The following is a 27,738-nucleotide window of genomic DNA, read 5'->3' on the forward strand; positions in this document are numbered from 1 at the left end:
AATTAAGTTTAGTTTAATTTAGCGCGTAAATAGCTCTTTGGCCCACCGAGTCCGCACCGACCAGCGACCCCCACACATTAACACTATCCTACACACACTAGGGACAATTTACACATACACCAAGCCAATTAACCTGCAAACCTGTACATCTTTGGAGTGTGGGAGGACACCGAAGATCTTGGAGCAAAACCCACGCGGTCACGGGGAGAACGTACAAACTCCGTACAGACAGCACCCATAGTCAGGATCGAACCTGGATCTCCGACGGTGCAAGCACTGTTATGCCCCTGTCCCACTTAGGAAGCCTGAACAGAAACCTCTGGAGACTTTGTGCCCCACACAAGGTTTCCGTGCGGTTCCCAGAGGTTTTTGTCAGTCTCCCTACCTGCTTCCACTACCTGCAACCTCCGGCAACCACCTGCAACCTCCGGGAACCGCATGGAAACCTTGGGTGGGGCGCAAAGTCTCCAGGGGTTTCCGTTCAGGTTTCCTAAGTGGGACAGGGGCATTAGGCAGCAACTATCCGCTGCGCCACTGTGGCCATTGTGGATCAATTGCCATAGCAAATGTAAATATATTTGTCACTGCCAAGTTGGTTATATGACTAGCAGTTGGAAGGAAACTTTGAATAAATTCTCATGCCTCCGAGTCCTTGTGTATTTCCTGGAAAGCATCTTACTACAGCTGCATATGAACCAGAACTAACAATGAAAACAAGTATGGTTTCCTGCAGAATCCATAAAGTAAACAATTTTGAATGAAACAGTATAACCATATGGATAGGTTACATACATCCTGTGAGTCGGCAAATGAATTAGAACATACATCCTGCCATTTCCTCCTCCCTGACACATTTGTTCATGAAAGGTAGTGAATAATGAAACAGTTAACAAGAACAAGAATGACACAATGAAAATCGAACCAACAATCAACCTCACAGACATGAGGCAGCCACAAGAAAGTGCAGCAATCTGATCTCCGTCTGATTCCAGGAAGCAGTGGTATGAAATGTTGTTAGAAGTGAAGTCGCTGATTGTGGGAATGTGAGATGAGCAAAATTGAGCTGAGATGTAGGATTTTTATGCTGACAAGTCTACAGAACTAATTGAACTTAATTTGGCATTGAATCTATTACCCAAGAGCTAAATACTGCATTAATCTCTTCAGCCAGCTCCTCCCTTTCTTCAGCATGGTGATTAGATGCTTTGCCACTTTTGAGGGCAGACAGATGGCTTCTTCCTTTCAACTGAGGGCAGCACAGTGGCAGAGTTGCTGCCTTACAATGCCAGAGACCCAGGCTTGATCCCGACTATGGGTGCTCTCTGTACGGAGTTTGTACGTTCTCCCTGTGACCATGTGGGTGTTCTCCAGGTGCACAGGTTTCCTCCCACATTCTAAAGACGTACAGGTTTGTGGGTTAATTGGCTTCAGTAAGTTGTAAAATTGTGTGTCGGATATTGTTAGTGTACGGAGTGATCGCTGATAGGCGCGGACTCGGTGGGCCGAAGGGCCTGTTTCCGTTCTCCATCACTAAAATCTAAAGTCTACAGTCAAAAAATCTAAACTGCATTAGGACCTCCGAGGTGCCCTGATTATAGCCATCTGTACCCTAAAGATGTTTCCCATTTCATGCTAAACATGCTGCCATTGACATTTGAATTATTGCAGTCATCATAAATGGACAAAATGTAAAGTATAAGCAGCATGGATGAATAGTTGCTTGTTTGCCTAAAGAGTTATCTCCCAGTATGACATACCTGCAGTTTATTGAAAAAAATACTTACATCTCACTTCCCTTTTCCGTGCAATCATTTCCAAGTTTAGTCAGGGAGTGGTAAATCTTTAGTCAGAGGGTGGTGAATCTTTAGTAAAGGGGTGGTGAATCTTTAGTTAGGGGGTGATCAGGGCCGGAATTAGATGAAGAGAGGTCCTAAGCTATTTCACTTGTGAGGCCCCCGACAGCCCCGACTTGTGAACCGTTTTAAGGCAGCAACTCTACCACGGCGCCACTGGAATATCCAAGCCCCACCACTATCCCATCCCGTCCAGATCTTATCCTTGTGAATGCTGGTAATAGCATCTGTTAGTTTTTCTTCCACTAACCTATACCTTTCTGCACCACTCAAGTCATAGTCATGCAGCATGCAAATTGGCCCCTCAGCCCAACTTGCCCATGCGACCAACATGTACATGCCTAATCCCTGGGATATGGAGCAGAGGGGATTATACACCTGCGATAATAATAATAATAATAATAATAATAATAATAATAATAATAATAATAATAATGCATTTTATTTGCTGGCGCCTTTCTGGACACCCAAGGACACCTTACAGGACATAAAATCACAATACATTTATCAATATTAAAATCAAGTTGATTAAAAACAAAAAACAAAAAAAACAAAAAATACACAAAACATTTGAAGTCATTAAAATCAGGGTGAACATGGTGGAAGTTATGTTGGGTATGCTAATCTAAACAGGTGTGTTTTGAGTTGTGATTTGAATTGATCGATAGTGTCCAGGTGACGGATGGGAGGTGGGAGAGTGTTCCAGAGACGTGGGGCAGAGCAGCTGAAGGCTCTGGCACCCATGGTGCTGAGTCTAAATGTGGGGACAGTTAAAATTGCAGCTGAGGAGGAACGAAGTGACCGGGAAGGAGTGTATGGTAGCAGCAGGTCAGAGAGGTATTGGGGAGCAAGGTGGTGTAGGGCTTTGAAGGTCAGCAGTAAAATCTTGTAGTTAATCCGGTGGTGCACAGGGAGCCAGTGGAGCTGAGTGAGGATGGGTGTGATGTGGTCCGATGATATGGTGCGGGTGGTGATCCGGGCTGCAGAGTTCTGAATCCATTGGAGGCGATTGAAGAAGTTTATTGCAAGTGAGGGGGGCGTTGCAGTAATCGATGCGGGATGTGACCAGAGTGTGGATGAGGACTTTTGTATTGTCTTTGGAGAGGCAGGGGCGGAGTCTGGAGATGTTGCGGAGATGAAAGTGTGCAGAGCGTGTGATATTGCTGATGTGGGGGCCAAAGGAAAAATGTACTGTCCAGAATGACGCCGAGACTTTTGACATGGGAGGAGGTGGGTATGGGTGAGCCATCAACTAAAATGGTCAACGGGTGGGTTTTGGAGAGTATGGACTTTGAGCCAATTAGCATGATCTCTGTTTTATATCCATTGAGTTTTAGAAGGTTGAGTGACATCCAGTTGCTGGTAGCTTGAAGACAGGTGGTGAGGGCAGTTGGGGGAAGGGAGGCGTTTGGTTTTGTGGAGAGGTAAAGTTGTGTATCATCGGCGTAGCAGTGAAAATTGATTCCAAAATGACGGAGAATATTGCCAAGTTGAATATAGATGATAAAAAGCAGTGGCCCCAGCACCGATCCCTGAGGAACACCATGGGTGACTGTGGCAGTTGTGGATGTGACTTTATTTCCCTGGATGAACTGTTTTCTGTCGTGTAGATAGAACCTGAACCAAAGTAGTGCATTGTTGTTGATGCCGGTGGCAAATAGACGTTCCAGAGGAATTGGGTGGGAGATGGTGTCAAAGGCTGCTGTGAGGTCGAGGAGGATCAGGATGGATAAGTGGCCGGAGTCAGCTGCGAGAAGGAGATCATTTGTAATTTTTACCAAGGCTGTTTCAGTGCTGTGATTGTGGCGAAAACCGGACTGAAATGGTTCATAGAGGTTATTGTTTTGAAGGTGGACTTGAAGTTGTGTCGTTACTGTCCTTTCCAGAAGTTTAGTGATGAATGGGAGGTTGGAGATGGGGCGGTAGTTATTTGGATTGTTTGGATCAGAACCTGTTTTTTTTAGAATCGGGGTGACAGAAGCTGTTTTGAGAGATGTAGGGACAGTAGCAGTTGATAGGGAGGAGTTAATTATGGACGTTATGATGGGTGAGATAGAGGGCAGACAGGATTTAACCAGGACAGTAGGGATGGGATCAAGCAAGCAGGAGGAGTTCTTGGACTTGGTGATGAGTTTAGTTATTTCTTCGACTGTTGGAAGCTGGAAAGTAGATAGGGTGGAGAGTGGGGAGTCCAGTGTGGAAGTCCAGGGTGGGCTGTTGTGAGCAGAAGCTGAGAAAGAGTTCAATTGGTGATGAATGCTGGTGATTTTGGTACTGAAAAAGTCCAAAAACGTATTACACTGAGCAGTGGAGGTGAGGTGATTGGAGGTTTCAGGAGGCTTAAGTAGTTTGTTGAAAGTGGAGAATAAAGTCCGAGTGTTATTTTCACTGTTGTTGATGATGTTGGAGCAGTAGGAGGATTTAGCAGCAGTCAGGGCATTTTTATATGAGAGAAGATGATCTGTATGCATTTGGTGGTGAATAGTTAGTCCAGTTTTCTTTGTAAGCCTCTCCAGGCGCCGGCCCACCATTTTCATATGGCGGAGTTCAGGAGTGTACCATGGAGATGACCTGCTAAAAGAGACTGTACGGGTTTTCAGAGGAGCCAAGGAGTTTAATGAGTGGGATAAACAGTCATTGTAGTGATCAACTAGGTTAGCAATGCAGAGTGGGGGGGGAAGTAGGATGAAGAAAGTTAATGATTAGTCTGTTGAGTTCCACTTGATTAATGTTTTTCAGATTACGGAAGGATATGGTGCGCTTCAGATTGCGTTTAGGGAGTGACAGATTAATATCAAAAAGGACAGTTTTATGGTCTGAAATGGGAAGCTCTGTAGATTTAAGATTGTATGGTGTCACTCCAGAGCAACAGACTAAATCTAAAATATGGCCTTTATTATGGGTTGGGAAATCGATGTACTGAGTGAAGCCAAAACTATCCAGAACAGAAATACAATATTTAGTAAAGGTGTCAGTATATTTATCTAAATGAATATTGAAATCACCCATTAAAATGACATTGGGGGACATGGCACATAGGTCAGATAAAATAGCAGTGAGTTCGCTAATAAAAACTGTAGAAGGCTTTGGAGGACGATAGATAGACACTATGAGGGTGGGTGTACACCCATGTAGTTGAGCAGTCAGGATTTAGAACGAGGATGGCTCTGTGACTGAGACTGACGAGATCTTGAGATTGTCGCGATAGAGCAGTGCAAGACCCCCTCCTCGCCTGGAAGCGCGGGGTTTGCAGATGTAAACAAACTCAGGAGGTATGGCTTGGTTGAGGTGGAGGTAATCATCAGGCTGTTGCCAAGTCTCAGTAAGGCACAGAAAGTCAAGTTTTGAATCCGAAATAAAGTCCGAGATGAGAGGGGCTTTGTTGTAGAGAGATCTGACGTTGAAGAGTGCAAATTTGGATCCATTTGAGGGAACGGCAGAGTCAGCTAGCAGAGGAGCTAACACACTGTGGTCAGCAGCTCGACCCGTGTTGTGTGGTTTCCGAGGACCTGTGGACCAAAAGGAGCTGATGGAGTTGGAGATATTGTTGGAGAAGTTCCTGCGGGATCCACGGTGGATGTATCTTGGTCGACGGAGAATGTCTCGATGGCTGAGGAGGCAGGAAGGAAGCCCAGAGCAGAATCGACACTGGTGGAGTTCTGCTGTCGAATAGGATAGCCGTGGGGTGGCTGTCACTGCGGTGAAAAGCAGGACAACCCAAAGCAGCATTTTGCACGTCCACATCTTGCAGCTCCGGTGGTGCTGTGGGCTGGTCTAAATCAGACAGCAGGCTGTGAGATGTCGGCTGTGGGCTCGTCTAAATGGGGGAGTCCAGGGATTGGGGACTTGGGGGAGGGGACGTGGGATGGAAAATTCCAGATATGGGACTAGGAGCAATTGCGAGGATCGGGGACAGAAAGATATTCCCTGTTGATAGTCAACCATGAGTCAGCAGAGAGTAACTCAACGGGAAAAAAAGTGCTGGAATAACTCAGCGGGTCAGGCAGCATCGCTGGAGAAGAGAAGCTACTTTCTTCCCATATGCATCAATTCCATTAGTGCTAAGAACTATATTTAACTCTCTTGAGTGAATTAGTCTTCTCAGTGGGGCAGCGAGGTTCGATGTGTCCAGTAAGGCAGCGAGATGAGTGGGCTCCCCTAGATCTCGAGGCCCTAAGCTTAACCTTGTCTAGCTTATACGTAAATCCGGCCCTGGGGGTGATGAATTCTTTAGTCAGAGGGTGGTGAATCACCCTCAGATGGCTGTGGAGGCCAAGTCAATGGGTATTTTTTAAGTCAAAGATTAACAGATTCTTGATTAGTAGGGGTGTCAGGTGTTATGGGGTAAAGGCAGGAGAATGGAGTTGAGATGGAAAGATAGACCAGCCATGATTGAATGGCAGAGTAGGTGATGGGCCGAATGGGCTAATTGTCTCCGAGAACCTATGAACTTATGGATTAAGTAAGTAAGTAAGTAGGTAAGTTTATTAGCCAAGTATTCACATACAAGGAATTTGCCTTGGTGCTCTGCCCACAAGTAACAACATGACATACAGTTACAGTTACGAATGACTCAGAAAACACTAAACATTAATAATAATAAAACATTGATGATAAAACACCTTTGATCAAGCATGTGAACCAACAAAATACCAGATCAAACGGAGGCTACAGATTTTTGGCTGTTGAGTAGAGCAACTACTCATGGATAAAAACTGTTTTTATGTCTGGCTGTGGCAGCTTTGACAATCCGGAGTTGCCTTCCAGAGGGAAGTGATTCAAAGAGTTTGTGGCCAGGGTGAGAGGGGTCAGAGATGATCTTGCCCTTGCAGTGTACAGTTCATCAATGGAGGGAAGGTTGCAGCCAATAACCTTCTCTGCTGATCGGACAATTCGGTACAGCCTCCAGGTGTCGTGCTTGGTGGCTGAGCCAAACCAGACCATGATGGAGAAGGTGAGAACAGACTCTACGATGGCCGTGTAGAATTGGACCATCATTGTCTGTGGCAGATTTTGCTTCCTTGGCTGCCGTAGGAAGTACATCCTCTGTTGTGCCTTTTTGACTGTGGAGTCGATGGTAGCCCCCAACTTAAGGTCCTTGGAGATGATGATTCCCAGGAACTTAAAAGACTCCACAGATGTGACTGTGGTGTTGTTGGTGGTGAGTGGGGTGAGGGGAGGGGGAGCTCTCCTAAAGTCTACAATCAATTCCACTGTCTTAAGAGTATTGAGCTCTAGGTTGTTGCAACAGACAATAGGCAATAGACAATAGGTGCAAAAGTACGCCATTTGGCCCTTCGAGCCAGTATCGCCATTCAATGTGTTCATGGCTGATCATCCCCAATCAGTACCCCGTTCCTGCCTTCCCACTGCTATCCCCTGACTCCGCTATATTTAAGAGCCCTATCTAGCTCTCTCTTGAAAGCATCCAGAGAACCTGCCTCCACCACCCTCTGAGGCAGAGAATTCCACAGACTCACCACTCTCTGTGAGAAAAAGTGTTTCCTCATCTCCGTTCTAAATGGCTTACTCCTTATTCTTAAACTGTGGCCCCTGGTTCTGGACTCAACTGTGGCCCCAATGTCTCCTGCCTCTAGTGTGTCCAAGCCCTGAACAATCTTATATGTTTCAATGAGATACCCTCTCATCCTTCTAAACTCCAGAGTGTACAAGCCCAGCTGCTCCATTCTCTCGCGACGGCACCGGGATGCCAGCGGTGACACTTCCTGTCTGTAGGCAGATTCCTCCCCATCCTGGATTAGTCCAATCAGGGTTGTGTCATCCGCAAACTTGAGAAGCTTGACAGAGGTGTCTGTGGAGTTGCAGTCATTGGTGTAGAGAGAGTACAGCAGAGGAGAGAGTACGCAGCCTTGCGGTGCTCCTATGCTGAGCGTTTGCGCATCTGAGGTGTGCTTTCCCAGCCTCACATGCTGCTTCTTGTCTGTCAGGAAGCTGGTGATCCATCGACAGAGGGGTTCAGGCACAGTCAACTCGGAAAGTTATAACAACATTTTAGGACTGATGTTCCAAGATCTCCCATTTGTGGATTGCTGATTATTTGCTATCCATTTGAGGACTCCCAATCCATTTGAGCTGCAGACACAATGAATAACCTACCTGGAATCCACTAACTGAATGGTGGTGTCAGCGGTAGAGTTGCTGCCTTACAGTGAATGCAGCGCCGGAGACCCGGGTTCGATCCTGACTACAGAACAAGGGGTCACAGTTTAAGGATAGGGGGAAGTCCTTTTGGACCAAGATGAGAAAAACATTTTTCGCACAGAGAGTGGTGAATCTGTGGAATTCTCTGCCACAAAAGGTAGTTGAGGCCAGTTAATTGGCTATATTTAAGAGGGAGTTAGATGTGGCCCATGTGGCTAAAGGGATCAGGGGGGTATGGAGAGAAGGCAGGTACAGGATACTGAGTTGGATGATCAGCCATGATCATATTGAATGGCGGTGCAGGCTCGAAGGGCCGAATGACCTACCCCTGCACCTATTTTCTATGTTCCTATGTTTCTATGTTACAGGTGTTGTCTGAACGGAGTTTATACATTCTCCCCGTGACCTGCGTGGGTTTTCTCCGAGATCTTCGGTTTCCTCCCACACTCCAAAGACGTACAGGTTTGTAGGTTCATTGGCTTGGTAAATGTAAGAATTGTCCCTCGTGGGTGTAGAACAGTGTTAATATGCAGGGATCACTGGTCGGCACAAACCCGTTGGGCTATTTCTCTAAACTAAACTTATAATGTTGTGGAGGAAGGAACTGCAGATGCGGCACCCGTTCCTTTTCACCAGGGATGCTATTTAACCTGCTGAGTTACACCATGCTTTTGGTGTCTATCAAGTAATCAACTGAATAATTTTGTATCATTGTCATAAATATGTAACAAAATAAATCAGATTGTTCATAATCCTGCTTAGACAGAGAAGAAATAGTTGTTTTGCACCACTACCTTAGGGCATCCTAACCGCCTCCAGTAATGCTGGATACACAATGGAAGCATGTCATCTGTGAAGAATCATTTGGCAGAATAATTGAAATTCCTTCAGTTTGAGGCTGGTACAGAGCATCAGACAATGTGATGGTTTCAATAACAACACTCACAGAACACCAATAGCTTCAAGACACAATGTTCAAATCAACTGTAATGTAAGTTTAAGTTATCTGCAGAGTTAAAAGAGTGTCAATCAATGTTGCAGTTTATTGCAATTTTCCCAACAAACAATAATTTCTTTAAAAAAATACCTTGAGGGTCAGAAAATATCAAATTAATTATTTCAGCCAGGAATTGCAGAAGTAATTCATATCACTGCATGATTTTCTTTTTGAGTAAAAATGTTTTAAAATAGTTTTAATACTTTAATAACAGGATGTGGTTAACTTTTGAAACCTTTCCAAAATGATCAAGTAAGGCAGTTGTACAATCATTGGTATATTAAACCAGAGAAAGATGCACCACCTGGCACTGTGCTTAGCACCAACTGGGAGACAGCAAAGTTACTGCCAGGCCAGCTAAAATTCTCATCACAAACAACTAGGAACAGGAATCTAAACAAGCACAGTTGTCTGACTATTATTAAAATGTATTCTTTTCAACATCTGGGCACTGCCAGCAAGGTTTTTTTTCAATGTATTGTTCATCTCAATTGCCTGCGAGAAGACAGTGAACAGCCTTCTTGAATTGCATAATGTAGGAAGGAACTGCAGATGCTGGTTTAAACTGAAGAGAGACACAAAAAACTGGAGTAACAGCAGGACAGGCAGCATCTCTGGGGTCGCTTCTGAAGAAGTGTCTTGGCCCGAAACGTCACCCATTCCTTCTCTCCAGAGATGCTGCTCCAGCTTTTTGTGTCTATATTCTTGAACTGCAAATGTTTTGTGAAAATGCCCCACCCACAGAGTGATATTTTACAGGTAATATGGTGGACTTTGCCATCACAACTCCTGAATATTTCCTGGAATAGATCTCTAGGCATGGCGACATTGGTGTATGGTAGAAGGGAGCAGCGCTTGCAGTGCTCAATATTGGCTCCAGATCCAACAAGTACCAAAACATCAGGTCTAACACAAGCAAAGGAATTTGCTCCTGATTACCACCTACAATTACCCTATAGCTGTGGAGGACTGCAATATGTAGTACTGAGAGTGACTAGGTGGCAACTGAAAGGCAAAACTTCTTCATTGATTCTGCAGCGGAAATAAAAACAAAACGAGGCACAAAATCCTACAGAAAATAGTGGTCTGCATCAGTGGCTGATGGGTGAAATTAAAGGTACTATGAAATCAATGGAAGGGACTTATAAAATCACCAGAATGACTGAGGATTTGGAGTATATTAAAACTCAGCAAAGGGCTTTAGATTTTAGAGATACAGCGCAGAAACAGGCCCTTCGACCAACCGAGTCCGCGCCGACCAGTAATCACACTGTGCATTAGCAATATCCTACACACTGGTCAAGTCAAGTCAATTTAGGGTCAATTTACAATTTTACAGAAGCCAATTAACCTACAAACCCATACGCCTTCATAAGTGTAGGAGGAAAAAACCACGTGGTCACAGGGAGAGAATTCAAACTCCGTACAGACAGCACCCATAGTCAGATTTGAACCCGGTTCTCTGGTGCTGTAAGGAGCAACTCTACCACTGCTCCACTGTGCCACCCCAAAGGAGAATCGGGAAATAAGCGAGTTCTGTGTTCCGATAAATGCAAGGTATCATGGGATTTGTCAAAGGTCATTCGGGGGAAAAAAAGCGAACGCAGCACTGTATAAACTGTGTATAAATTGTTAACTATTCTACCGAAGAATTAATCTGCAATTATGAGATTTTCAAAAAGTTAAAGAATTTATTATTTTCATTTAATTTTTAATGCGTTTGCTACCGGAATAAGAAAATATGACGTGTTTGAAACATTTTCATATCTTTATTCATAATTTATGTAAAAATATATTTTGGGTTACGGGATCTGGCCTGTAACCCGAAATCATCCGACCCGCAGGCATATTTTTTTAGTGACTAGAATATTGTTCTTGCCGTCAGTGGGACCTTGTCCAGAGTCGTCCCAGTACTCGGGCAAGGCAGCTCTCTGGGATGGTTTTGACTGGGATGGTTTTACATTTCGAAGTTCAGTGTGCCTGAGTTATTGATCAGAGTGAACACCCGCTCCTGTGGACACGTCTCATTGTGGAGCCTGTTGGTCAATAATTGGATCTATCTCCTGAACCAGTGGCCGCAGATCTTTCCGAACTGAACTCACTGTACAATTAATCTATTAACAGAGCCACTCTTCTGCCGGATTCTAAGTTGTCCCTGCCTTCCCTCTGGAACCCTTCTTGTCCCCATCAGATGCCGAGTTCTCAGATCCCTGGTTAAACAGGGCCGGTCACGGTTAAGTCTGTGAAACCGGCCCCATCAGAGACTGCAGGCAGGATTAACGAAAGAAAGGACCATTCCACCTATTGTAGCGGGTGGCTGTTCGGGAGGAGTGTACGAGAGAGAGAGTGGAGGAGTGTGGGGCGAGATTTAATTTCCAGCAGCATGGAAGTAAGTGATGGACCTCAAAGGGTCGACACTGCAACGGCAACAGTGAGAGCGGGAGTGAGAGTGTGTTTCAACAGTTTGTTTATTTTCAGCTGAGTTAAAAAAATGAAACACAAAATGACATGAATGATCACCGCACTAACTGCCGATGTCCTACATACTACCATTGATGAAGTTATATTAATATAATGCAAGGAATGAACATATCCAAATATATCACAGAAAACTGTAAAAGTTTGTTTGCCGAAGTTCTAACCAGGTACTGCAATGCCAGGTAACTGCAATGAGTGTATAACTATTATACCAGTGTTTCAAACTAACTGCTATGTTCAGTAGACATAATATTACATAACGCAATATTATGTCTACTGAACATAGCTGTTAGTTTGAAACACTGGTACAACAGTTATGCACTCCGAAGCATAAAGCAATAAAACCAACAAAATCATTTTAGTTTTGTACAAATGAACCAAAAAGACACATAATTAATAGTTTTGAAAGCAGTATTTTCTTACCTTGAAGAAGCAAAACTGGAAAGTACGGATGAAACATAGGTCTGTATGCACGCAGCAGCTCAGCTGGCGAGAATGTTTATCGCGAATGACCTATGACCTGGGCATGCGCAGTTGAAATACCAAACTCACTTATTGATGAAGAAAGTGAAGTTAGAAGAAAGTGAGAAACCTTCTTTAAGGGCATCTAAGGGCTTGAATGTAAAAGACCACTGAGAATCAATTTGAGTCTTTCTCAGATTGTCAGTTTGTGAATAATGTGATACAACAGGGAATGATGTTGGACCTCAGCTATTTACAATCTATATCAATAATCTGTCCAAGGAAATCAAACTGCAAATTTTTAAGTTTGCTAGTGATGCAAAACTAAATAAAACTCTGATTTTGGAAGCACTGAGGCTTTGAGAGATAGAAAAACTAGGTCAATTGATAAGAACATTGCAGATGGAATGTTATGTGGAGAAATGCGAAGTCACACACATGCACAGAACAGAAGAGGCTTTTTTTAAATGCTGGTGGATCGGGATATGTTGATACTCAAAGATGCTTCAGTGTTCTTGTACAGAAATCATTGAAAGTTAATCTTTCAGATTACATACAGGCTATTATGTCTACTGAACATAGCTGTTAGTTTGAAACACTGGTACAACAGTTATACACTCCAAAGCATAAAGCAATAAAACCAACAAAATCATCTTAGTTTTTTACAAATGAACCATAAAGACACATAATTAATAGTTTTGAAAGCAGTATTTTCTTACCTTGAAGAAGCAAAACTGGAAAGTACGGATGAAACGCAGGTCTGTATACACGCAGCAGCTCAGCTGGCGAGAATGTTTATCGCGAATGACCTATGACCTGGGCATGCGCAGTTGAAATACCAAACTCACTTATTGATGAAGAAAGTGAAGTTAGAAGAAAGTGAGAAACCTTCTTTAAGGGCATCTATGTAAGGGCTTGAATGTAAAAGACCACTGAGAATCAATTTGAGTCTTTCTCAGATTGTCAGTTTGTGAATAATGTGATACAACAGGGATTGATGTTGGACCTCAGCTATTTACAATCTATATCAATAATCTGTCCAAGGAAATCAAACTGCAAATTTTTAAGTTTGCTAGTGATGCAAAACTAAATAAAACTCTGATTTTGGAAGCACTGAGGCTTTGAGAGATAGAAAAACTAGGTCAATTGATAAGAACATTGCAGATGGAATGTTATGTGGAGAAATGCGAAGTCACACACATGCACAGAACAGAAGAGGCTTTTTTTAAATGCTGGTGGATCGGGATATGTTGATACTCAAAGATGCTTCAGTGTTCTTGTACAGAAATCATTGAAAGTTAATCTTTCAGAACAACAGGCTATTAGGAAGGCAAATGTTATTTTATGAACCATTGAACAATTGAGCCAATGTACCATTGAAACATTTGAGGATAGGAGGAGAGATATTTAATGGTAATTATACAGGGCCTTACTTAGACTACACTGGTAGTATTATGGACAGTTTTAGACCCCTTACTTAAGTTATTTCAGAGTTGTGAATAGTGATGAAGATTGTCAAAGGATTCGGCAGGATAAAGACCAGTGAGAAATATGGGCTGAGAAATAGCAGATGGAGTTTAATCTGGACAAGTATAAGGTGTTGAACTTTGGGAGGTCAATGGTAAGAGAAAACTATACTGTAAACGGCAAGACCTTTGAAAACATTGATGGATCTTCAGAGGGATCTTGGAGTGTCAGTGCATAACTGACAAATGGCAATACAAGTAGATGGGTAGATGGGGGTGGTGGGAGGTGGGGGGGGGGGGGGGGGGGGGGGGGGTAAAGAAAAGAAGATAAATAGCATGTTTGCCTTCGGAGTTGGGGTGGTGATTATAAATGTCAGGAGGCCATGTTGCAGCATTTGGAATATTGTGTGCAGTGTTCGTTGCAACATTATAGGGAGGATGCTGATGTTTTGGCAAGGGTGCAGAAAGAGTTTCCAGAATGCTGCATAGATTGAAGTGTGTTAAATATAAGGAGAGTTTGGACAAAGATGCGGATTGTTTTCTCGGAAGCATCGGAGAATGAGGGGCGATCTGATAGAAGTTTATAAAATTGTGAGAGGTGGAGATAGGGCAGATAGTCAAAGATTTTTTCCCAGAGTGAAAATGCAAAGTACTAGTGGGCAAAGATTCAAGGTGGGAGGAAGAATTTTTAAAGGATATTTACGAGGTATGTGATTTAAAAAGAGAGGTATAAGCTTGGAACATGCTCCATGGGGAAGTCGTGGAAACAGACATCATTATAATATTTAATGAAGCATTTGGACAGACGCACAAACAAGCAGGGAATTCCGGTAGGCGGCGCGACTCTGGTCAGCAGCGGCCTCTGCAGCCTGTCCGCGTTTTTATTATTTTCTGTCTGTGTCTTAATGTAGTTTTTGTTATTTTATGTTGGGGTGGGGTGTGTGTGTGTGGGGGGGGGGGGTGGGGTGGGAGGGGGGGGAAACCTTTGAATCTCTCCCTGCACTGGAGACCCTACCTTTTCTCGTCGGGTCTCAGTTGTCCTTGGGGCCGCAACGAGGAGCGGCCTCCAACAGGAAGAAGCCGGGGACTCTGGTGCTAAGACTCACCGTTGCCGACGCGGAGCTGGCCGAGTCCAGAGCGGGTGGAGCGGTGGAGGAGCGCTGCCGCTGCCGCTGCTGCTGCTGCTGCTGCTGCGGCCCGACCTCCGGAGATTGGGAGGCTGCTGCTGCGGGTCTGCGGACGGCGGCACCGGGAGCCTGCGGATCCCTGGAGGGAGACGGCTTTTCGGGGCTCCTGCAACGGCGACTTCTCCCGCCCGAGTTGCGGGGTCGAAGAGCTCCTGGAGCGGGGCCGAACACCACTGCCCCGCGTGGCTTGGAATGGCCGCGGGACTCTGCGAGTGCACACCGGGGTCTTTAACACCAAGACCCGGTGTGCGACCTCGCACCACCCGGCGTGGCTTTAATGGCCGCGGGACAATCGCCATCGCCAGCCGGGGGCTTTGATTTTGACTCTGACATCGGGGGGGGAGAGTGCAGTGGAGAGATAAGTTTTTTTGGCCTTCCATCACAGCTATGTGATGGATGTTTATGTAAAATGTGATTATGTTGTGTCTGGGGTCTATTTGTGTGTAATGTATGGCTGCAGAAACGGCATTTCATTTGGACCTCCAGGGGTCCAAATGACAAATAAATAGACTATTGACTATTGACTATTGACTATTGGAATGTAGTGATATAGACCATGTGCAGGCCGATGTGCAATTTCAATTGGCATCATGGTCAGTGTTGACATTCTATGCCATAAGGCCTATCCCTATGTCATACTCCTCTATGTTCTTGCTTTGGAGAGAGTGCAATGAAGATTCACCAGAAGTTACAAAATGATGTTACAATATGTTAACTTTTTAATGTTTGAAGTATTATGTATTTTGTGTCCTTTCTAGTTGATTGTGTGTCTTGTCTAGTGTGTGTTTAATCAAGTCAAGTCACATTTATTGATGTAGCACATTTAAGAAACAACTCTCGTTGGCCAAAGTGCTTTACATTTGTTATAAGAATAGTATAAACAAACAAACTACATACATATAGCCCTCGCTCAGTGGAAGTCAGGAAAGGCTTGGGAGTATAAATACGTTTTTAGTCTTCACTTAAAGTAGTCGATGGAGGGGGCAGTTCTAATGGGAAGGGGGATGCTGTTCCACAGTCTAGGAGCTGCAACCGCAAAGGCGCAGTCGCCCCTAAGCTTATGCCTAGACCACGGGATATTCAGCAGCCCCAAGTCGGCCGATCTGAGGGACCTGGAGGTGGAGTGGTGGGTGAGAAGACTTTTAATGTAGGAGGGGGAAAGCCCATTGAGTGCTTTGTAGATATAGAGGAGGGTCTTGAAATGTATACGGAACCGCACAGGGAGCCAGTGGAGAGAGGCCAGGATCGGGGTGATGTGGTGCCTTTTTCGGGTGGCCGTCAGGAGTCTCGCTGCGGCGTTTTGGACCAGTTGCAGGCGGGACAGGGAAGATTGGCTGATGCCAGTGTAAAGGGAGTTGCAGTAATCTAGGCGGGAGGAGATAAATGTGTGGATGATCTTTTCGAAGTCATCAAAGTGGAGGAATTGTTTTATTTTAGATATCGTCCGAAGCTGAAAGAAGCTAGCTTTTACCACAGCATTGACTTGTTTGTCAAATTTCAGTGCTGAGTCAAATATCACACCGAGGTTTTTGACGTGAGGCTTGAGTAGTGGGGTAAGGCTTCCAAGACTGCCTGCTATCATTTTGATTAAGTCCGAGGGGCCGAGAAGGATGACCTCAGACTTCCTTTCATTTAATGGTTCAATGGTCAATGGTTTCTTTATTGTCACGTGTACCAGGTACAGTGAAATACATTTTTTGTATACAGCTCAGCAAGACTATCCCAGTACATAAACACAATCACCCCAGTTGGTGCACTATGTATAGACCAGCTCACTGAGTTCAAATGCAAGAGACACCATTTTGGTGGCATTTTACAGTCCCAGCTACAGCTGGCCACAAAACCCCGTTGCAGCCGTTGCCTCCATTCTGCTCATCCTGCGAACCATTGTACCTCTCCTTGAACGACCCTCTTCAGCCCTTGTTCCCCGGGGGGTGCCACCCGCAGTCCACCTCGAGGGTGCGGAAGATAACTGCCCTAGGTTCCTCTCACCGGGCCCTTTGTGCAGCATTCACCGCTGTCACCATCACTGGCGAGCAGGGGTCGGACTCGGGCTCGGGCTCGGGCTCGGCAGCCTTTCCACACTGAGCGAGCTAGACCTTCAGTTGTGATGCAGCCACAGCTCACAGGGCTGCTGGGCCATGCTCCACACTGTTGCAGAGCATCCAACAACCCTCTCCACCATCGAGGCCCTGCACTGCCTCCCACTGCCGCTCTGCTTACCGGCTCCAGGTCCGACTCCTCCCTCACCGGTCCACGGGGTGAGCAGATGCCGGGCTCCGCGGCAAGCGGAGCCAGGCCTGTGGCAGCGAGCCAGGCCTGCGGTCGGTTGCCGTGGCAGCGAGCCAGGCCTGTGGTCGGTTCCCGATGTTGGGGGAAGTCCAGAACAAGGGGGTCACAGTTTAAGGATAAGGGGGAAATCTTTTAGGGCCGCGATGAGAAAAACATTTTTCACACAGAGAGTGGTGAATCTCTGGAATTCTCTGCCACAGAAGGTAGTTAGTTGAGGCCAGTTCATTGGCTATATTTAAGAGTGAGTTAGATGTGGCACTTGTGGCTAAAGGGATCAGTGGTATGGAGAGAAGGCAGGTACGGGATACTGCGTTGGATGATCAGCCATGATCATATTGAATGGTGGTGCAGGCTCGAAGGGCCGAATGGCCTCTTCCTGCACCTAATTTCTATGTTTCTCTGTCGGGCATGTCCACAGTCGCAGCCCATCGGGAAGCAACCTCATTGGGCTCATTAGTTGCTGTTTTTCCAATAGTGCACACATTTACCCCCCTTACTCAGTTATAGCGGACATTTGTCAATAGTGGATCCCCTCCATATCGCCTGTTATTGTGTGCCTACAATATCTCAATATATTTCCAGGAGTTCTAAATCCTTGAACGGCCCTTTCAAAAACCATTGCTTTAGTACCTTCAGCACATGGAGTGAAGTGGTTCAAAAAGGCTTCTCAGCACCATCTTTTCAAGGGCAAGTTAGGATGGGTAATAACTGCTGGTCCTGACTGTGATGAATTAAAAAATATTTAAAGTCTCATATCACAAACATTTTCCATTACTTTCCTTCAGGTGAATTTGCAGCAGGTATGTTATATCTTCCTGTTGCAATGATAAAGTAAAAAATATGTTTGAGCAGGTAACAACTCAATTGCAATTGTCACCAGCCACTAGCATCAGACAACACCAGGGATTTATAGGAGTGCGGGGTGAATTACGATTTAGAGCAGGCTGCCTTGTGGTGAAACATTGTCCCTTGTTAATGGGACTCCTCATACAGTAGATACAGCCTGAACCGCTGAAAATTTGCAGCATTTTCTGGTAAGTTTTCAGTGCTCCGGCACTTTTCGCTTTTTGAATATGTTATCTGATGCTGGTCGAGAGATAAATATCCCCAGAAGAATGCCCGTTTTGGAAATACTGTCATGTATTTTACATCCAGCGAGAAAGGCAGGCAGGTTCAAAGTCTTATCCAAAAGCCAGTATCTCTGTCAGCGTTCCTCAGCGCTGAGTGTAGAAATAATGTGCCTGACTGAGGACCGGAGCTTCCATCTCAATTGTGAGATTGTTATTAAGACTAGCTAAGACATTTTTGCTGCTATTCCAAACATAATCTTACAGAAGCCTGATATAGTGAGCATAACTTCATTTGTTTAGGTATGCTGCAGCCAGCTGTAATAAATAAGCCCATTGACGCATGATTGCACTCAGACATCCAGCCTGAAGTCATATTCTCCCTCAACAGCCTTCCGAATGTGGAAAGAATTGCAGAAAGACTCAGCAGCGGGTCGGCAGCATCTCTATAAAACTTGGATAGGTCATATTTTGGGTCACAAGTTCTAGGAGAAGAATTTGGGTCACAAGTTCTAGGAGAAGATCATGGTGCCGGGATGCTGTGGTGATTTCCACTTACTGCTCACCCCACGTGGAGCTAATGACTGTGAAATGCCGACCCTTCTACTTACCCAGGGAACTAACAGCTGTCTTCATAACCGCTGTCTATGTACCACCGAGCGCGGACGTGAAGGATGCTATGACAGAGCTCTACAACAACATCAGTGAGCAGCAGAGGGAACATCCAGATGCTTTCTTCATGGCAGCTGGGGATTTCAACCAGGCAAGTCTTACATCTGTTCTGCCTAAATTCTACCAGAACGTGAACATTGCAACCAGGGGGAAGAACAAACTAGACCTGGTGTACACCAACATTAAAGATGCATATAAAGCAGCCCCCCTCCCCCATATCGGCAACTCTGACCACCTAGCGGTTATGCTCACACCTGCATACAGACCCAGGGTGAAACAGGACAGGCCAACGGTCAAAGAAGTCAGAACATGGCCACAGGGAGCTACGGCAGCACTACAAGACTGTTTTGAAACCACACAGTGGGCCATTTTCAGAGAGGCAGCAACAGATGACAGTGGCATCAACCTCCAAGAATATACAGAATCCATCATCGCATACATCAATAAATGTATTGAGGATGTAATGGTGGTAAAAACCATCAGGATGCGTGCCAATCAGAAACCTTGGCTAACTGGGGAAGTGTGTTCCCTACTGAGAATCCGGAATGCGGCATTCAAATCTGGGGACAACGCAGCATACAAACTGGCAAGGGGTAACCTATCCCGGGGGATCAGGGAAGCGAAGAGGTTGTACGGACAAAAACTCAATAGCCACTTCGCAAATGACAAAGACACACGCCGCTTGTGGCAGGGATTTCAGACCATCACTGACTACAAGCCCCCCCCCCGCTGCGGATATGCCAAAACAACCCCTCCCTACCAGATGAACTGAACGAGTTCTACGCACGGTTTGAGGTTAAAAACAGCACCCAGACACGTGCACTACTGCCATCTCCCAGTGACCAGTCGCTCAGGCTGTCCGCAGCCAGAGTTAAAAAGGCCTTTGCCAGCGTCAATCCACGCAAAGCTGCAGGGCCGGACAACATTCCTGGATGCGTTCTAAGAGACTGTGCCGAGCAACTGAAAGATGTCTTCACAGACATTTTTAACATCTCACTCAGCCAGGCAGTAGTGCCCAACTGTCTTAAGAGTGCCACCATCGTCCCTGTCCCGAAGAAACCAAACCCAGCCTGCCATAATGACTTTCGACCAGTGGCCCTAACACCCATTGTAATGAAGTGTTTTGAGCGACTAGTTATGCAGCACATCAAAAATAGTCTACCTGCCGACCTAGACCCACTGCAGTTCGCCTACAGAGCCAACCGATCCACAGAGGACGCAGTCTCAACAACACTGAACCTCGTATTGTCACATCTCGATCGGAAAAATACCTATGCCAGGATCCTCTTCATAGACTTCAGCTCTGCTTTCAATACAATCATTCCGCAGCAGCTGGTGGAGAAGTTGGAGCTATTGGGGGTTGATGCTGGCACATGCAACTGGGTCCTGAACTTTCTGTCGCAACGGCAGCAGACAGTCAGGGTGGGCAGTAGGACATCAAAAACCATAGCCGTGAGCACTGGCTCACCCCAAGGCTGTGTCCTAAGCCCCCTTCTGTTTAGTCTGCTGACACACGACTGTACTGCCAGACTCAATAACAACTTCATCAACTAGTTCGCTGATGACACAACAGTGGTGGGTCTCATCAGTGACAATGATGAATCGGCGTACAGGATGGAGGTGGAGCTGCTCACAGGTTGGTGCAAATCCCACAACCTCATTCTTAACGTGGGAAAAACTAAGGAGATGGTGGTTGACTTCAGGAGGGTGGGGAAACAACACCATACACCTCTGCACATCGACGGAGCTGATGTGGAAAGGGTCAGCAGCATGAAGTTCCTAGGACTACATCTGTCTGATGACCTGACGTCCACGGCCAACACCACAGCTCTGGTCAAGAGAGCCCAGCCGCGACTTCACCCTCTCCGAAGACTACGTAAAGCAGGCCTCCCCACTACACACCTACGGACTTTTTATAGGGGGACTGTCGAGAGCACACTGACCTACGGCATCACTTCCTGGTTCGGGAGCTGCAAGGCGTACGAACGGCACCAACTAGACAGGATAGTGAAGACCGCAAGCAGGATTATTGGTGCTCCACTCCCCTTCCTGCTGGACATATACAGGAAGAGATGTATCAACAGAGCCATCTCCATCATCAAAGACCCTTACCACCCATCGCATGACATTTTCTCCATCCTCCCATCTGGGAAGAGGTACAGGAGCATTAGCTGCAAAACCAGCAGGATGCTCCTCAGCTTCTTCCCACAGGCTATAAGACTGTTAAATGGACTTTGCCCCCTGCCAAGTATCGCGCACAAACCCCCACACTGCAGCAGAGCCACTGTTGTGCCGCTGCCGGTCGGAACGGCTGTTGAATGTTTAGTAGAGTGTTAAATTTGTTCATGATACATGTATTTTTATTTCTATTTATTTTTTCATGCACACTGAATGGACACTGGTTGAGCAACGTTTTTTTGTTTCCTCTGGGTATGTGAATACTCAGGAAAAGACAATAAAGATATACAATACAATACAATACAATACAATACAATAAGTCATTCGGCCCATTGAGTTTACTCCACCTTTCAATCATGGCCAATCTCTGCCACCTAATCACATTTTCCAGCCTTCTTCCCATAACCCTTAACACCCGTTCTAATTAAGAACTTGTCTATCTCTGCCTTAAAAATATCCACTGACTTGGCCTCAACTGCCCTCTGTGGCAATGAGTTCCACAGATTAACTACCCTCTGATTAAAGAACTTCCTCCTCGCCTCCTTTTTAAAAGAGTGCCATTTAATTCTGGTCCTAGACTCTCCCCCCCAGTGGAAACATCCTTTCCCCATCCACTCTAACTATGCCTATCTATCTACGAGGACTTTAAGACTTTTTCCTTCCCTCACAGTGAGGATGGCCTGGTAGACTCACTGTGGTGGATGTTAAATCTGTGTTCATTGTGTGTTTTGTTATTTTATTCTATGTTATGACTGCAAGGCACGACATTTCGTTCAGACTGAAAAGTCTGAATGACAATAAACGATACTTTACTTTACTTTTTACTTCAGAGATCCGGCCATCCCCACATCTTTATGCCTGCTGTTACTGAGCCACCTGCCTGCCTGCCTGCTAAGAACACTCACCATCCTCCACCTAGCCTCTTAATATTGCACATGGCTGGGTTGGGGTGCAGTTGAAATCGCCCTTTCAGCATCGCAGATGTTATCATTTAGTGAGCATTTAAATGTTGTGTATTTAAAATGCAGCCAGAGTCTCTGATTGGAAAAGTAATTAAGTGAATCTTCACTGGTCTCATTTCAATTGACAAACCTCATTATGTTCTCGCAAATAAACAGATTTTTCAGGTTTCCTGATGGTGTAAAATTACAGTTAACTTGCTGATTCTATAATGAGTGAGTGAATGAATGAATGATACTTTATTATCACATAGAATCAGGAGATGTAGAGTCAGTATGGATAGAACTGAGGAATTGTAAGGGTAAAAATACCCTAATGGGAGTTATCTACAGGCCCCCATGCAGTAGCCTGGATATAGGGTGCAAGTTGAATCAAGAGTTAAAAATGGCATGTCTCAAAGGTAATACAATACAATACAATACAATACAATACAATACAATTTATTTGTCACTTGAACCTCATAGAGGCTCAAGTGAAATGTTGTTTCTGCAGTCATACATATAAGAAAAAAAAAGACCCAAGACACAACACAGTTTACACAGACATCCATCACAGCGCATCTCCTCCTCGCTGTGATGGAAGGCAAAAAAACGTATCTCTCCCCTGCACTTCCCTCTCCCCCCGATGTCAGAGTCAAAGTCAGAGCCCAAGTCAGAGCCCCCAGCGGGCGACAACAATTGTCCCGCGGCCATTAACGCCGCGCCGGGTGGTGCAAGGCCACGATCCGGGTCTTGTTGTTGGAGCCCCGGGCGGGCGCTAGCAAAGTCCCGCAGCCGTTGAAGCCACGCTACGGTTGCTATGGGAGATACCAATGCTACGGTTGTTATGGGAGATTTCAACATGCAGGTAGACTGGGAAAATCAGGTTGGTACTGGACCCCAAGAAAGAGAGTTTGTGGTGCCCCTGTGATGGATTCTTAGAGCAGCTTGTACTGGAGCCTACCAGGAAGAAGGCAATTCTGGATTTAGTGTTGTGTAGTGAACCTAATTTGATAAAGGAAGTCAAGGTAAAGAAGTCATTAGGAGGTTGTGACCATAACGTGATACGTTTTAATCTACAATTTGAGAGGGAGAATGCAAAATCAGAAGTGTCAGTTCTCTTTGTTACAATTGAACAAAGGGAACTATGGAGCTGTCCAAAGTTGACTGGAAAGATACCCTAGCAGGGATGACAGTGGACCAACAATGGCAGGTATTTCTGGGAATAATACAGAAGGTGCAGGATCAGTTCATTCCAAAGAGGAAGAAAGAATCCAAAGGGGAGTAAGGGGCGACCGTGGCTGACAAGGGAAGTCAGGGACAGTATAAGAATAAAAGAGAAGAAGTATAACATAACAAAGATGAGTGGGAAGCCAGAGGATTGTGAAACTTTTAAAGAGCAACAGAAGCTAACTAAAAAGACAATACGTGGAGAAAAGATGAGGTACGAAGGTAAGCTAGCCAAGAATATAAAGGTGGATAGTAAAATCTTCTTTAGGTATGTGAAGAGAAAAAAAATAGTTAAGACCAAAGTTGGACTCTTGAAGACTGAAAAGGGTGAATTTATTATGGGGAACAAGGAATGGCAGATGTTGAACAGGTACTTTGGATCCATCTTCACTAAGGAAGACACAAACAATCTCTCTGATGTAATAGTGGCCAGAGGATCTAGGGTGACAGAGGAACTGGAAATTTACAGTAGGCAGGAAATGGTGTTGGGTAGACTGATGGGACTGAAGGCTGATAAATCCACAGGGCCTGGTCGTTTGCATGCCTGGCTACTTAGGGAAGTGTCTCTAGAAATCGTGGATGCATTGGAGATCATTTTCCAATGTTTTCTAGATTCAGAATCAGTTCCTGTGGATTGGATGGTAGCTAATGTTATCCATCTTATTAAGAAAGGTGGGAGAGAGAAAACAGGGAATTATAGACCAGTTAGCCTGACATAGGTGGTGGGGAAGATGAAACAAAGCTGGTGGCATTGTGAACTGTGAGTAGGATGCTATGAGGATGCAGGGTGACTTAGGTTGGGTGAGTGGGCACATGCAGTTTAATGTGGATAAATGTGAGGTTATCCACTTTGGTGGCAAAAAACAGGAAGGCAGATTACTATCTGAATGGTGTCAAGTTGGGAAAAGGGGAAGTACAACGAGGTCTGGGGGTCCTTGTTCATCAGTCACTTAAAGTAAGCCTCCAGGTATTTCAGGCAGTGAAGAAAGTAAATGGCATGTTGGCCTTTTTAACAAGAGGAGTTGAGTATAGGAGCAAAGATGGCCTTCTGTAGTTGTACAGGGCCCAAGTGAGACCACACCTGGAGCATTGTGTGCAGTATTGGTCACCAAATATGAAGAATTACACTCTTGCCATTAAGTGAGTGCAGCATAGGTTCACAAGGTTAATTCCCGAGGATGGCAGGACTGTCATATGTTGATAGATTGGAGCAGCTGGGCTTGTATACTCTGGAATTTGGAAGGATGAGAGGATATCTTATTGAAACTTATAAGATTATTAAGGGTTTGGACACGCCAGAGGCCGGAAACATGTTCCCGGTGTTGGGGGAGTCTAGAACCAGGGGCAACATTTTAAGAATAAGGGGTAAGCCATTTAGAACGGAGATGAGGAAAAACTTTTTCACACAGAGGGTTGTGAGTCTTTGGAATTCTCTGCCTCAGGCCAAGGCCGGTTCTCTGGATACTTTCAAGAGAGAGTTAGATAGAGCTCTTAAAGATAGCGGAGTCAAGGGATATGGGGAGAAGGCAGGAACGGGGTACTGATAGTGGATGATCAGCCATGATCACAGTGAATGGCGGTGCTGGCTTGAAGGGCCGAATGGCCAACTCCTGCACCTATTGTCTATTGTCTAAAGTAGCACAAATGATCAACTTTGAGATCGTCATTAGACACAGGTGTGGTGCTCGAAGGCTGGAGGGTGGCTAATGTTGTGCCACCGTTTAAGAAGGGCTGCAAGGAAAACCCTGGGAGGGATAGACCAGTTAATGTTTCATCTGTGTAGGAAGGAACTGCAGGTGTTGGTTTAAACCAAAGATGTACATAAAAAGCTGGAATAGCTCAGTGGTTCTTGCAGCATCTCTGGAGAAAAGGAGCAGGTGACATTTCAGGTCTTCAGACACATCTGTGGTTGGCAAGTTACTGGAGAGTATTCTAACGGATAAGATATATATGCCTTTGGATAGACAGGGGCTGATAGCTTCTTTCAAATCTTTTTGAGCTTTTCGAAGAAGTAATCAAAACGTTTAATGAGGACATACATATGGATTTCAGCAAGGCATTTGATTATGTTCCATATGCTAGGCTGCTCTGGAAGGTTAGATCACATTTGATCCAGGGAGAGCTAGCTAACTGGATAGACAAATAGTTTCATGGAAGGAAGCAGAGTGCAACGGTAGACTTTCCCCTGACTCTAGTCTGAAGAAGGATCTCGGCCTGAAACACCACCCATTCCTTCTCTCCAGAGATGTTGCATGTCCCGCTGAGTTACTCCAGCATTTTGTGTCTATCTTCGGTGTGATGGTGGAAGTTTGTTTCTCCTACTGGAGGCCTGTGACTAGCTGTATGCCTCAGGGATCGGTGCTGGGCACATTGCTGTTTGTGGTTTCTATCAATAAATTGGATGAGAGGGGAGATCTTATTGAAACTTACAAAATTCTTAAGGGGTTGGACAGGCTAGATGCAGGAAGATTGTTCCCGATGTTTGGGAAGTCCAGGACAAGGGGTCACAGTTTAAGGATAAAGGGGAAATCTTTTAGGGCCGAGATGAGAAAAACATTTTTCACACAGAGTGGTGAATCTGTGGAATTCTCTGCCACAGCACATAGTTGAGGCCAGTTCATTGGCTATATTTAACAGGGAGTTAGATGTGGCCCTTGTGGCTAAAGGGACCAGGAGGTATGGAGAGAAGGCAGGTACGGGATACTGAGTTGGATGATAAGCCATGATCATGTTGAATGGCGGTGCAGGCTCGAAGGGCCGAATGGCCTACTCCTGCACCTATTTTCTATGTTTCTATGTTTCTATAAAAAGCATGATAAATTTGTAGATTACACTAAGGAAAGACTAAAAATGACGTAATGCCTCTCATAATCTAATATTTTTTTATTGTCTCCCTTAAGCCTCCAATTAAACTCCCTGCTATTTCCCTTTCCATATCAATAGCTGATCTATATCCTTTGTATCCTTTGACAGCCTTCTTCACTGCCTGTAATTCCATCAATTGTTCTGTCATCTTCAACATTGCTAACCAAACGATCTATATTTTTGACCAGTTCACATGACCCACAGGGTACAAAGCCATGCTGACTATCCCTAATTAGCCCATTCTCTTCCAAGTGCAAACCTCTTTATCACGCCTCTACATTTAGATATAAAGCATTATATAAACAACAAGACAAGGGACTGAATACTGACCCTTGTGGAAGCCCATTGGTAATAGACCAACAATTACCAAAGCTCTCATCAATCATCACACCTTTTTTTTTCTGCCAGTGCATGCAGTTTGGATCCAATTACAGCTATTCATTGGGTTCCCTTGGCTTGTATTTATTTGACCAATCTGCTATGAGTGACCTTGTCAAAAGCCTTTTTTAAATTCCGTGCAAGCTACATTGAATGCTCTAATCTCCTCATCTCCGTTAATTACCTCTTCTGAGGAAAAATACTTTCACTTAGCAAATCCGTGCTGACTCTCCCTGGTTAATCTGTCACTTTTATACATTATATGAAGGTTTATTTGGGCTCTTAGAAAGCATTACTATAATTTGTCCAATATCAAATTTAAACTAAGTTGGCCTGCAGTTCTGTGGTTTACACCTCCTGCTCATTTTAAACAATGGTACAATGCTAGCTGTCCTGCAACCCTCTGACACTACTCCTCAAAGTCAGAGTGGATAAAAATCTGCAATCAGAGCCTCTGCACTTTACCTGTCTAGTCAAGCTCTTCTGGCAGGAGATTTGGATTGTACACGCTTCTATCTCAAATTCTGATCTCAACCTCCTGCCTCTACATTCAAATAGTCTGCTGCCGATTTTGATCAGCATTTCATCATGCCTTGTCTAGGCCTTAGAAATGATAATGAATAATTGTATTTTCTCAAATTATATTTGCAAAAGTTAAAAATGTAAATACCCTCCACCTTTGCAAATGCTGAAAGAAAATGTGTCATTCCAAAGTTTCTCATATATTTAATTGTTGAGAGCACAACAAACCCCACTCCCATTATTTTGCCTGCAAAGTTCCTACTGCTCATCCCTAATCGTTACCATAAGTTAGTATAGAAATAGCCGGGGCTATGACAGAAATATTTCAAATGTCATTAGAAACGGGAATAGTCCCCGAGGAATGGCGTACTGCGCATGTTGTTCCATTGTTTAAAAAGGGTTCTAAGAGTAAACCTAGCAATTATAGACCTGTTAGTTTGACTTCAGTGGTGGGCAAATTAATGGAAAAGATACTTAGAGATAATATATATAAGCATCTAGATAAACAGGGTCTGATTAGAAACAGTCAACATGGATTTGTGCCTGGAAGGTCATGTTTGACTAATCTTCTTGAATTTTTTGAAGAGGTTACTAGGGAAATTGACGAGGGTAAAGCAGTGGATGTCGTCTATATGGACTTTAGTAAGGCCTTTGACAAGGTTCCTCATGGAAGGTTGGTTAAGAAGGTTCAACTGTTGGGTATAAATGCAGGAATAGCAAGATGGATTCAACAGTGGCTGAATGGGAGAAGCCAGAGGGTAATGGTGGATGGCTGTGTGTCGGGTTGGAGGTAGGTGACTAGTGGGGTGCCTCAGGGATCTGTGTTGGGTCCTTTGTTGTTTGTCATGTACATCAATGATCTGGATGAAGGGGTGGTAAATTGGATTAGTAAGTATGCAGATGATACCAAGATAGGGGGTGTTGTGGATAATGAAGAGGATTTCCAAAGTCTACAGAGTGATTTAGGCCATTTGGAAAAATGGGCTGAAAG

Source organism: Leucoraja erinacea, chromosome 3 (assembly GCF_028641065.1).
Source record: "Leucoraja erinacea ecotype New England chromosome 3, Leri_hhj_1, whole genome shotgun sequence".
Lineage (NCBI taxonomy): Eukaryota > Metazoa > Chordata > Chondrichthyes > Rajiformes > Rajidae > Leucoraja > Leucoraja erinaceus.